The sequence below is a fragment of the Pleurodeles waltl genome, chromosome 3_1 (genome assembly GCF_031143425.1).
Source record: "Pleurodeles waltl isolate 20211129_DDA chromosome 3_1, aPleWal1.hap1.20221129, whole genome shotgun sequence".
NCBI lineage: Eukaryota > Metazoa > Chordata > Amphibia > Caudata > Salamandridae > Pleurodeles > Pleurodeles waltl.
The window spans coordinates 998,974,822-998,988,198 of record NC_090440.1 but is presented as its reverse complement, the minus strand read 5'-3'; the positions used below and the strand labels follow the sequence as shown (position 1 = coordinate 998,988,198).

The 13,377-nt window shown below is 43.9% G+C and overlaps 1 protein-coding gene across 13 annotated transcripts in view; it reads left to right on the top strand.

Annotated features, from left to right (window-relative positions):
• Positions 1-13,377, top strand: part of BAZ2B (bromodomain adjacent to zinc finger domain 2B) — a 1,256,112-nt gene that overhangs the window by 712,956 nt on the left and 529,779 nt on the right. The gene's annotated exons all lie outside the window — the stretch shown is intronic.

The following is a 13,377-nucleotide window of genomic DNA, read 5'->3' as shown; positions in this document are numbered from 1 at the left end:
CCTAACGTTTTGCCTTTGCTGATGCTAAGTTATGATTTGGAAGTGTGCTGGGACCCTGCTAACCAGGCCCCAGCACCAGTGTTCTTTCCCTAAACTGTACCTTTGTCTCCACAATTGGCACAACCCTGGCACTCTTGTAAGTCCCTTGTAACTGGTACCCCTGGTGCCAAGTGTCCTGATGCAAGGGAAGGTCTCTAAGGGCTGCAGCATGTCTTATGCCACCCTAGGGACCCCTCACTCAGCACATGCACACTGCCTCACAGCTTGTGTGTGCTGGTGGGGAGAAAATTACTAAGTTGACATGGCACTCCCCTCAGAGTGCCATGCCAACCTCACACTGCTTAAGTCACCCCTCTAGCAGGCCTTACAGCCCTAAGGCAGGGTGCACTATACCATAGGTGAGGGCATAGCACACTGCCCCTACAGTGTCCAAGCAAAACCTTAGACATTGTAAGTGCGGGGTAGCCATAAGAGTATATGGTCTGGGAGTTTGTCAAACACAAACTCCACAGTTCCATAATGGTTACACTGAAAACTGGGAAGTTTGGTATTGTAACATTCACATTCACCCAGAGGGCATCTTAAAGATGCCCCCTGAATACCTACCCGACTTCTAGTGTAGGCTGACCAGTTCCTGCCAGCCTGACACACACCAGACATGTTGCTGGCCACATGAGGAGAGTGCCTTTGTCACTCTGTGGCCAGGAACAAAGCCTGTACTGGGTGGAGGTGCTTCTCACCTCCCCCTGCAGGAACTGTAACACCTGGCGGTGAGCCTCAAAAGCTCACCCCTTTTGTTACAGTGCCCCATGGCATCCCAGCTAGTGGAGATGCCCGCCCCTCCGGCCAATGCCCCCACTTTTGGCGGCAAGGCTGGAGGAGATAATGAGAAAAACAAGGAGGAGTCACCCACCAGTCAGGACAGCCCCTAAGGTGTCCTGAGCTGAGGTGACCTCCCTTGAGAAATCCTCCATCTTGAGTTTGGAGGATTCCCCCAATAGGATTAGGGATGTGCCCCCTTCCCCACAGGGAGGAGGCACAAAGAGGGTGTAGCCACCCTGAAGGACAGTAGCCATTTTGAAGGACAGTAGCCATTGGCTACTGCCCTCCCAGACCTAAAGAGACCCCTAAATTCAGTATTTAGGGGCTCCCCAGATCCCAGGAAATCAGATTCCTGCAACCTGAAGAAAGAAGGACTGCTGACCTGCAAGCCTGCAGAGAAAGAGGAAGACGACAACTGATTTGGCCCCAGCCCTACTGGCCTGTCTCCAACTTCAAAAACCTGCTCCAGCGACGCATCCGACAGGAACCAGCGACCTTTGAAACCTCAGAGGACTTCCCTGGACTACAGGACCAAGAAACTCCCGTGAACAGTGGCCCTGTTGAAAACCAGCTACTTCTTTGCAACAAAGAAGCAACTTCCAAGGACTTCACGTTTCCCGCCGGAAGCGCGAGACTCTACACTCTGCAGCCGACACCCCCGGCTCGAATTGCAGAAAACCAACACCTCAGGGAGGACTCCCTGGTGGCTGCGAGCCCATGAGTAACCAGAGACGACCCCCCTGAGCCCCCACAGCGATGCCGCAGAGAGAATCCAGAGGCTCCCCCTGACCGCGACTGCCTGTAACAAGGGACCCGATGCCTGGAACCAACACTGCACCCGCAGCCCCCAGGACCTGAAGGAACCGAACTTCGATGCAGGAGTGACCCCCATGTGACCCTCTGCCTTGCCCAGGTGGTGGCTGTCCTGAGAAGCCCCCCCCCCCCCCGCCCTTCCCCCGTGCCTGCCTGCGCCGCTAGAGTGACTCCTGAGTCCCTCCATTGAAACCTATACAAAACCCGACACCTGCTTTGCACACTGCACCCGGCCGCCCCTGTGCCGCTGAGGGTGTGTTTTGTGTGCCTACTTGTGTCCCCCACAGTGCTCTACAAACCCCCCCCCCCCCCCCCCCTGGTCTGCCCCCGAGGACGCGGTTACTTACATGCTGGCAGACTGGAACCGGAGCACCCCTGTTCTCCATAGGCACCTATGTTTTTTGGGCACCTCTTTGACCTCTGCACATGACCGGCCCTGAGCTGCTGGTGTGGTAACTTTGGGGTTGCCTTGAACCCCCAACGGTGGGCTGCCTATGCCCCAGAACTGAGACTTGTAAGTGTTTTACTTACCTCCTAATATAACCTTTACTTTCCTCCCCCAGGAACTGTTGATTTTTGCAGTGTCCACTTTGAAAATAGCTTATTGCCATTTTTACAAAGAATGCACATGATATTGTTTTCATTCAAAGTTCCTAAAGTTAAAGTATCTAAGTGAAGTGCCTTACATTTAAAGTGTTTACTGTAAATCTTGAACCTGTGGTTCTTAAAATAAACTAAGAAAATATATTTTTCAATATAAAAACCTATTGGCCTGGAGTAAGTCTTTGAGTGTGGGTATCTCATTTATTGCCTGTGTGTGTACAACAAATGCTTAACACTGCCCTCTGATAAGCCTACTGCACGACCACACTACCACAAAATAGAGCATTAGAATTATCTACTTTTGCCACTATCTTACCTCTAAGGGGAACCCTTGGACTCTGTGCACACTATTTCTTCTTTGAAATAGTATATACAGAGCCAACTTCCTACAATAGTCATCCAGTGATTTCTTTTTTTTCTCTGTAACAAATGAGATGTTTTTCCACCTTTAACAACTGAAAGCTTGGCACCCGTAATCTTTCTCCCTCTTTTGCTAGCCTTCAACACGTTTAAAGTGAAGAGAGACACATACTATCTTGTTACTTAGCGCATTTTGTAATGGTTCTTTTCCATCTTAATGTTTGAGAAAAATTCTGCTCTTTCTCCCAATGAAGACTCAATACCTGGTTCTCCGAGCAGTAGTTTGCTGGGGAGGCATGCAACAGCCTGCTATCTACTCAAAGTGTATCACCATTCCTCTGTTTCTGGTCCACTGCGGGTCTTGCACTGACTTCCAGTTCACAAGAGTGCTTTACTATAAGGTCATTGTATTTGTTTAAAAAAGCTCTATGATCCAAACAAAGAAGGCCACGATATAGAGGATCAAATTGAGTATTGACAGTTTTGTCAGTATTAATTTTAAGTGAATGCTGTCTCATCCAAGCTGTCCCCCAGAGACACAGATTTCCAGCTTGAGATGAGGCTGAGAAGAATCGAATCGGATCAAAATGTGTGTATCGTCATCCATTTGTCATGAATAAAAAATCAAATAAGGGAATAAGAGCAGCCGAGTGGGTGACTTAAACATTAAACAATGTAGACCTCAAAGAAGAATACTAGGGTACACCTTGAACCACTGGCAGAAAAGGTGTTGTCTCTTGCAAAGCATGGCCTAGTGGTGGTGACAGTTGAGGACTATCTGCCTTCGTGTTGTAGCCCCTTCAGCATTCCCTATTTAGATCACCTCTAGTGGCGTAATTTGCCTGGTTGTTATCCTCTCCCCTTCATTTATTATTCCTCTGTCTGATTTGAACCTGATTTTGTCTTTCTTGATGGTATCACTCTTTGAGCCAATGCACAGTTGCTCTGTTTAATTTCATACCATTAAGAGAGACTGCATGTGGGGCCAGAAAACTTCAAACCCTGTCAGTTTATCCACTCTTAACAGTTCTCTATCCGGATAAATTGGTTCTTTGCAACTACCTTTCTTTTTTTACCCATGGCGGTTTCTGTATTTCATATGGCTAAATCAATGGCACTTTTTTGTTTCTTCCCTCTTTCACATTCAACTAAGGAGTAGTGACTGCATAAAATTAAATGAATGGGTTTTTAGAGGTTTACTACATAGACCACACTTGCCAAGTCAGGGTAAGTGACCAGCTCTTTGTGAGCTTTGCCAGAGCTGCTAATGGAAATATGGTGACCAAAAGCACCATTTTGCACTGGATCATCTATATCCAGATCTGTTATGGCCTGCTCAGGAGAGACCCATTGGATAGTGTTTATGAGCACTCCACTAAACTCATTACTGCCTCCATGGCCCTCTCCAAAGGTATCCAGATTGCTGACATGGTCATCCCTGCATACTTTTGCAAAGCATTACTGCCACAAATCTTGACTATGCAGTGATAAGTACATTGCCCAGCTTTATTGCATGACTATTTCAGTGGCAAACTGGTACTACTCTGTCCTGCTTCTGCAGGAGATATTACTTTGGGGTTTATTTGTAAGCTGGTGAATCTTCTGAAAGATTAAGCAATTAGAAGAAAAATACTTACTTTAGGTGATCCTATGTTTGTAGCATGTGTTGATGTAGATACACATGCTCTGCACACTATCTAGTGTCTGTGGATATTTGAAAGTAGTTTTTCTTTGAAGAACATTTGATTACAAGAAGTCCTAATGCCTCTCCCTTCAGCTGCATTGCACCAGGACAAAGACTCCACTCCAGACTGTTTTTTTTTTTTAACCAAAGGTTCGGAATGTTCAGCTCGAGCTCTTGGATGTACTGAAGAAACACAAGAAGAGCAGAACAGAAAAGTGATCATTTTTAGTGTCCTTTCAAAAGAAAAATGCACCCTTTGTTAATCTGAGTGTGAAAAGTAAGGATAAATACCTGTATACATGCTTAACTGCTATGAAAGAAGTCTGCTATGCATGGTAAAGGGTCTGATGGTGGAAGAGAATACTTGTTGGACTTCCCATGTCAGAATGGAGTCTGCAAATAAGGAATCCCAGCATACACTCTGGATTCCAGATCTCAAAAACAACTCTAATTGTTTTACATTATCTAGTAAAAAGTGCAGTTCCCCATCTCCCCTAACCCACCCCTCCTTTTCCAGATAAGGAACACTATACTTCAGGTTTTGAGTTCAGTCTGCATGCTTCTTTTTAGTAGATGATGAGCAAGATCGCTAGACTGATGTAATGGCTATTCGTAATGGTTAGTCAAATCGTGGTTCTCGGATCTCAAATTGTTTCCACTTCACCAGGACCTCCTTTCAAGTAATTATCATGTCCATAGACTTTACATTGTGAGCCTGAACATTCGAAATTGAAAAGCGTGACTTCTAGATGAAGTATTTGTACTTAGAAGGAATTTGTTTAGAAGTGGAAAGATGTTCTGGTTGTTGGTCAGGCAACAGTTTGGGATTATAGCCTTTCCAAAATTCAGTTTGTTCTGCAGTCAGCTAAGCTTTAGTTTGAAGTGTTTAAGATACCAACATGTTGTATCCTCCACATGAAATAAGGGAAACTCCAAGAAGCTTCTTTGTCTGGAACAAGAAGATTTAGTCCTCTGTCAACACCAACGTCCTCACAGCCACCGAGTCAAAAGCAGCTCCGCAACTGCCCCTCAGAATCTGTGAGGTCATCGGAATTCCAGCTGATACATTCCATAAAGACATAATACACATTTAGATAGAATTTTAAAACACAACACATCTTCCCCCTTTCAAACAAAATGACCCCCAAAAAATATAAAAACAAAAATAAACAAACCACCATTAAAAACTGGTCACCCTCAATACATAACATCTTGATTAAGATACTTAGGTTTAGACACGTTCCTTCTAGGTCTATCCAACACTTCCCTCGTATCCACCTGAATCACACCTTCCTTGGACCTCTCAGATTGGTCCAGAACGCAAGTAGTGTGAGTACCACTACCAACATCCAGTGCTCCATCACCCCGAAAGTTGCCTTCTGAACTCCCTAAGAGCAGTCCAGAACCTCCTCCCTGAAGGTCTCCGCCTTGACTCACTTCCTCGCACACTCCCCTCTCCAAGGTACCACCATGACCCACATTAACATCATAACCACCATCAAATCAAATGTCAGACGACCCTTTATTTGGCTCTGGAACCGGAACAGCAACCTTCACCACATTCCTCATGCTCCACCATTTGCCTCCTTCCACCATAACAGAATGTTTAGACACCCTAATAACCTTAGTGATAGGAAAAAAACTAGAAACTCCCATCCTTTTCCCTTGAGGTTTCTTCACTCTAACTGCATCACCGACAGCAAATGGAAACGCCTTAACTCTTTTGAGATTGTCATATCTCCTCTTACTCCTACTTTGATGTCTCTCTACCTTTTCTTTTACTTGACTGAGATCAACATTTGCATTACTCCCCAAAGTTTCTTGCACCACCCACTCAGGAGAGAGTTCATTACCAGAGTGCCTACCCTTGAAAAGCACAAAAGGATCAACACCTGTAGCAGAATGTGGCGTGTTGTGATAACTCCAGATCCTTTCTGAAACCGCTTCTTGCACATTAACCCCCGAACTGACAGCCAATTGAAGGGTCTCCTTGATCATCCTGTTCACCCTTTCTACTAAACCATTCCCTTGCGGGCTATATAAAGCAGTAGTAAGATGCTTTATATTACATTTCCTTAAAAAGTTCACCATCTGATGTGAGATAAATTGTACACCATTGTCAGAGACTAAAAACTCCGGAATTCCCTCCCAATGAAAAATCTCCTTCAAGAAATCAATCACGCTGGTGGTATTCGGTTCTCTTAAAAATTTATATGATACCCACTTAGAAAAATAATCCACTGCAACCAATACATATTTCTTCCCATCATTGCAAACTCTTAACAGACCCATAAAATCTAGACCCAACTTCTGCCACGGCTTGTCAGTGAAGGGTACAGAACACAAAGGCACCTCCCTGGTGTGCAAACTTTTATCTGCTACTCTACAACTACCACAATTCTTAATTACTACTTCTACTTCAGAGTCCATACCTGGCCACCAATAATATAGACGTAAACGTCTTCTCGTACCAGTAATACCAACATGCCCATGATGGGCCAACTTTATTAATCTGAGCCTTAGCTCACTGGGAGGAATCAAACGTTCTCCCCTCAAAACTAAATCGTCTTCCACATTTAACTCCTCCTTGATCTTGCCATAAGATTTCATTACATCTGACAATCCCCCACCCGTAGGCCAACCTTCACGAATATACTTCTTAAGGAGTAGTAAAAACTTATCCTTGCTCACCGCCTCCTTCCAAACTGGCCTAGAGATGACTTCACCAGCTGCAACCACACCATCAATCATGCCCACCACAACGTCTTCCTCGACTGACAGTCTCTCAATTCTAGTGTTATTGACAGGACACCTAGACAGGAAATCTGCCCTGCAGTTATTTGTCCCTGAAATGTGCTTCACCTTCATATTAAATTCATACAACCTGGCTAACAATCTGGTCAGCCTAGGACTGGTTTTATTAAAAACTTTATCGTTCCAAAGATAGACCAATGGCTTGTGATCTGTGACAAGCGTGAACTCCCTTCCCCAAACATATGTTGAGAAATGATTAACTCCCCATACACAAGCCAACGCCTCCCTCTTGATCGTGCTATAATTCATTTCAGCATCCGATAGACGTCTAGATGCAAATGCGATTGTATGCTCCTTCCCTTTCTCCATCTGACTAAGAATGGCTTCCAAACCAACACCACTTGCATCCACGGTAATTACTGAAGGTAGATCCTCGTCAAACGGATGAAGAGCAGGAGCCTGTACAATGAGAGACTTAAGCGTGGAAAAAGCTTGCTCCTGCTCCTCCAGCCATACAAATTTTTCCCCCTTCCTCAGAATCCTCCTTAACGGCTCCGACAAATAAGCAAAATTTTGCACAAAGCGTGAGTAGTACTCACAAAGACCTAAAAAGGATCTCACCTGATCTTTATTATTAGGAGCAGGGGAATTCTCAATAGCCAATAATAAATCTCTTTTGGGAAGAATACCTTGTGCAGAAATTTGATGACCTAGATAATCAACTGAATCTACCATAAACTTACACTTGTCTTTTCTAACCGTAATCCCATGGTCATTCAGAATTCCCAAAACTCTGTCCAACATGAGTACATGATCTTGAAAAGATTCCGAACCAATTAAAATGTCATCCTGGTAAGCTAAAACACCCTGAATGTCACCAAATAACTGAAACATAAGTTTCTGGAATACAGACGCCGCGGAGGCTAAGCCAAAAGGCATTCGCAAAAATCTAAAACCCCCAAACGGGGTAATAAACGTGGTGAGTGAACGGGATTCCTTACTCAACTCCACCTGATGGTAGGCAGACCTAAGGTCAATTGTAGAGAAAACCTTCATTCCTCCCAAACGAGCCAATAACTCTTGAATTTTGGGCAAAGGAAAGCAATCAACCAAAATATTTTTGTTTAACGATCTCAAGTCTATGCACAATCTTAACTCTCCAGTCTTCTTAACCGCGACTACAATTGGAGACACTCATTGTGAAGAGTCAACTGGTTCAATAACCCCATCAACGCATAACTCACACAGATGTTCTTTCAATTTTCCCCTGACACTCAAAGGCACATTACTTACCCTATGTACAACAGGAACAGCATCAGGTTTGAGAATAATCCTATGTTCATACCCCCTCACCAGACCAAGCTTATTGCTGAAAACCTTTGAGTGTTTAATAAGAACATCCTGGATGGAATCTAGTTTAACCTCCACTTTCCCCACCAATGTAATGGGTTGATCGGTGCCTGGCCTAAGCACCATACCAAACTGCCCCTGATCCTTCCACCCCAAAATGTTGTACCCTCTCTTGGCAACATGCACTTTAGTGTCGATGTTCTTGTGCTGGTATCCAACTTTTCCAATAAAGTACCCCAACATATCAATCTCTTGGCCATCAAACGCTATGGTTTTTATATCAGGAGCAGATAAAGGAGAGTCACTCCAAAAGGAGTGATAATTTGCATCAGAAACAATCGTTATTGGTGAACCTGAATCCACCGTAACTTTCAATTTAACTTCACCAATCATAACTTCACATACCGGATCTTTGGAACACTTAAGACCAGACTTACAATTGGATGCATCATAAACCATAAGAACACACTTTTTGGAAAGATGCAAATCACCACACTCGCCCACTTCCCTCTCAACAAATTGTTGCTGTTCAACCAACATCACCTTTTGATCTTGTTTACACACTCGAGCGAAATGACCAGTCTTCTTACACTTCATACATGTTTTTCCTAAAGCTGGACAAATAGGGGAATTGGCCAAGTGTGAATTAGAGCCACACCTGAAACAGAAAAGCTTTTTGGTGTTGCTCTTTTTCAAATCAGGGGTAATGGACATAACAGTTTTAGATTGCTGTGATACCAAACAAACATCTTCAACTGGAAACCCTCTCACTTTACCCAATTCTTTAGAGGCTAACATAGAACGTTCAATTCCTCTAGCGATTTCCAATGTTTCATTCAACGCTGGGTCTCTACAACATAAGATCTTTTCTTGAATTTTAACATCATAACAATTATCAACCAGTTGATCTCTGAGATACTGATCCAAAGGACCTACAAAATCACAAGTAGACGCTAAAATTCGAAGTTCAGCTACAAAACTGTCAACTGATTCATGCTGAAGTTGTTTCCGTGTGAAAAATTTGTGTCTCTCAACAATGATGCTGTGGTCATCGTTGAAGTGGTTTTCTAATCTTCTCACGGCTTCGTGAACACGTCCCAATCACCAGTGGCAAAAGGTTGCGCCTGGGGTTGATGGTCTAAAATTCTTTGCCCTTCTGTGCCAAGGCAATTGTACAAAATCGCCTTCTTGCGAGCAGCAGAAAAGTTAACCCCATCAATAGCAACCAAATAGCTCTCAAAGGATTCAAACCAATGCTGCCATCTTATCACAGGGATGCCAGGTTCAGGAAGAAAAGATAAAGGTAAGTTAGCTGTTTGCATATTGAAAGTAAAATGAAACAACAGACAGCTGGGTGCGAGCGTGCGAAGCGCCAGTTAGAAATAAACTCCTTTGTTGCACGTAATTTGCACAGGGCGTGTGCAAAACTCGTAATGAAAGTGAAAACTAGGTGAGTATCGTGTCTCAGCAACCAAACTTGAGACAGATACTGAGCCGTGCGATTCCCAAAAGACTCGATGAGGATCAATACCGCCAGAAAGTTGACTACTCTGTTAACAGTAACAACTTATCGCAAACATCCAGCCTTCGAAAAATAGAGAACGTGCAAACGTGGAGTCTGTTACTTAGCAACCAAAATTGTAGGGAGCCAGGAATGCACGCGTCCAAACGCCGTAATCCCTCGTGGATCCGAAACTGGATAGCAGATTGCCTCGCTCTTCCGCGTGGCGTCCGTTACCTGGCAACAAAATAATGTTGCACGTAAGTGAAAAAACTAAGAAAAACAGCGTTTTAGAAGTGTTACCGCAATCATCCAGCGAACATCTCCCTAAAAAGGATGCCAGCAGCAAGAATACTGATTACAGAAGTAACCGAAAGACAGGCTGTAAGGACACGAAGAAGTAGGTGAGGTCGCGTAGGTTCAAATGGTGTATCCCACCTTCGTCGCCAAAAGATGTTGTATCCTCCACATGAAATAAGGGAAACTCCAAGAAGCTTCTTTGTCTGGAATAAGAAGATTTATTCCTCTGTCAACACCAACGTCCTCACAGCCACCGAGTCAAAAGCAGCTCCGCAACTGCCTCTCAGAATCTGTGAGGTTATCGGAATTCCAGGTGATACATTCCATAAAGACATAATACACATTTAGATAGAATTTTAAAACACAACACAACATCATGCACTTTTTAAGCATAATCTAAACATATGTAATTGGTTTATTCACAGTTCAAAACTGAATACATACATTTGCACCGAGTTGATCATAATGTCCAGACTTGAACGCGTCAGTGTTGTAGGAAAGTGCGCCTTTTGGCGTGGTTACCAACCTAATTCCCCCCTCACATACACACAGACACTTTTTGCCTGACATTGATGCTGACTTGACTGAGATTGTGCTTGGATTCTGCTAACCAGGCCCTAGCACCAGTGTTCTTTCCCAAAAACTGTGCCATTGCTTCCTCAATTGGCACACCTTGTAAAAGGTACCAGTGGTACCAAGGGCTTTGTGACCAGAGAGCGTCCCTAAGGGCTGCAGCATGTATTGTGCCACCCTAAGGGACCCCTCACCAAACACATGCACACTGCCATTGCATTGTGTGTACTGGTGGGGAGAAAAAGGTAAAATTGACATGGCATATGTAAGTCTCCCCTCTAGCAGGCCTTACAACCCTAGGGTAGGGTGCACTGTACCACAGGTGAAGGCATAACTGCATGAGCAGTATGAGTGCAGTGCGGCCATATTAAGTACATGGACTGGAAGTGTCATCACGAACTTCACAGCTCCACAATGGCTTTACTAATGTCAGGAAAGTTTGGTATCAAACATCTCAGCACAATAAACCCACACTGATGCCAGTGTTGGATTTATTGAACAATTCACCCAGAGGGCATTTTAGAGATGCCCCCTGTATTTTAACCAACCCTTTAGTGTAAGGTGACCAGTCCGTGCCATCAAAAGACATTAAAGACAGGTTTCTGACCTCATGGGGTGAGAGCCCTTGTGCTCTCTGAGGCCAGAAATAAGGCCTGCTCTGGGTGGAGGTGCTTCACACCTCCCTCCTGCAGGAATTGTAACACTTGGTAGTGAGCCTTAAAGGCTCAGGCCTCCAGTTACAGTGCCCCAGGGCACTCCACTAGTGGAGATGCCTGATCCCCTGTCAAGAAGACACTCTCCAAAAGGATTCTCAGAACTGCACCGGATGCGCAAGTCCTGCCCACTCTGCACCTGACATTCAACACCCGTGTCCAGGTGGCCCACTGGCCCAGAGCAGGTCCCCAGGCAATTCTGACTTTATGTCCACCCTTGGTTGATCCCACACTGCCAACACGACGACCCCTGCAGCCTAAATCCTGAGGACCCCCTTACTGAGAGAGAACCTGAAAAAGATTCCCGATGCCTAAGTTGTACCTGAACTCACAGCCCCCTCCCTTGGGTAATCTGACCACCAGTCCAGCAACATTAGGAAGACGCCCCTCCTCCCTGTCCATCCTGTGGTTTCCTCAAACTGAACCACCGGACCTAGCTTACATCATCTTTGTGACACCCAGGGTCCCCCATTGGAAAGCATTGGGATCCTGATGCTGTGTTTGCACCCAGCTGCCCCTGTGCCACTGAAGGTGTGTGTTTGGTGCCGACCTGTGGCCTTCCTGGTGCTCACCTGACCCCCCCAGGTCCAAAATTGCAGGTACTTACTTACGAGCAAATCTATTTCTGAGTGCCCACTGTCTCTGAAGGATTGCATTCTAAATCTAACTTCACATTTGACCTCTGCACCTGGCCAGCCCCATGTTGCTGGTGGTGTACGTTTGGGGTCATCCTAAACCCCGACCAGTGGTCATCCTAATCCCTGGAGACTTGAACTGCAAGTCGAGTACTTACCTCAAAACTGCACTAACATTTCCCCCCCAGGACTGTTCTGAAAATTGCAGTGTCATCTTTTAAAAGTGAAAAGTGTTACTTGCACGTAAACAGTTTTCTTCGCCAAATCTAAACGAAGTGCTATTGATACATATATTCAATACTTATTTGCAAATGTACTTACCTGCAACAAGATCCTTTTGGTTCAAGAAATGAAGTAATACATTATATTTTTCCAATTTAAATACATTGGCCAGAAGTTAGTCATTGAGTGAGTGCCTCATTTATTGACTCTGTATGTGTACAACAAATGCTTTGCACTACCCTCTGATAAGCATAACTGCTCGACCACACTACCACAAAAGAGAGCATTAGTGTTATCTACGTTAGCCTCTGTTAAGCCAGTGGGGAACCCCAGGACTCTGTGCACACTATATCACATTTTGATATAGTATATACAAAGACAGTGTCCTATAAATGTTTAAGCAATATGGAATTTTTTGCCTGCCTGTCACCACTTTCCCTGTTTTGAAAATTCTCCTATAACTGATCATCACTTTCCTTATCACGAAAACCTTGCTTAAACCTGTAATGTTAAGCTCTTTACCAAATCATTCTCTAGACTAGCCAGTGTAGCGGCTACCTTTTATGTCTTAATTATCCTTCTCATAATTATTTTTCTTTTTGTTATTGATAGTTTTCGAGGATAATATTTCATTTGCTGTAAATGTAGGCCTTTTTTTCACCTTAGTATTTCATAATTCTCATATTGTTAGTGTGAGTTCAATAGGACTCCTAATAAGTCATCAGATACAAATTGTTTGCACCAATGCAGTCTTCTTACTTGTTTTAGAGCAGTCAGAGACATTTTAAACATGAACGCAAATTGTAATCTTTTTACTTAAAATTAAATTTGCACAAAATGCTTTTTGTAGCCTTGCTGGTTATTTACCAAGTTTGCTAACCTTTGTCTCACAAAAGTAGTCCAAAACAGTATTGTACAGCAAGTTTCAAAGATACACATGTATTTTATATTCTGTGATTGATTATTGAAGGATAATATACTTTTATAGTGATCTTTAATATTTTCAAAATGCCATCTAATTACTAGAACTTGAAAAAAGGGCATACA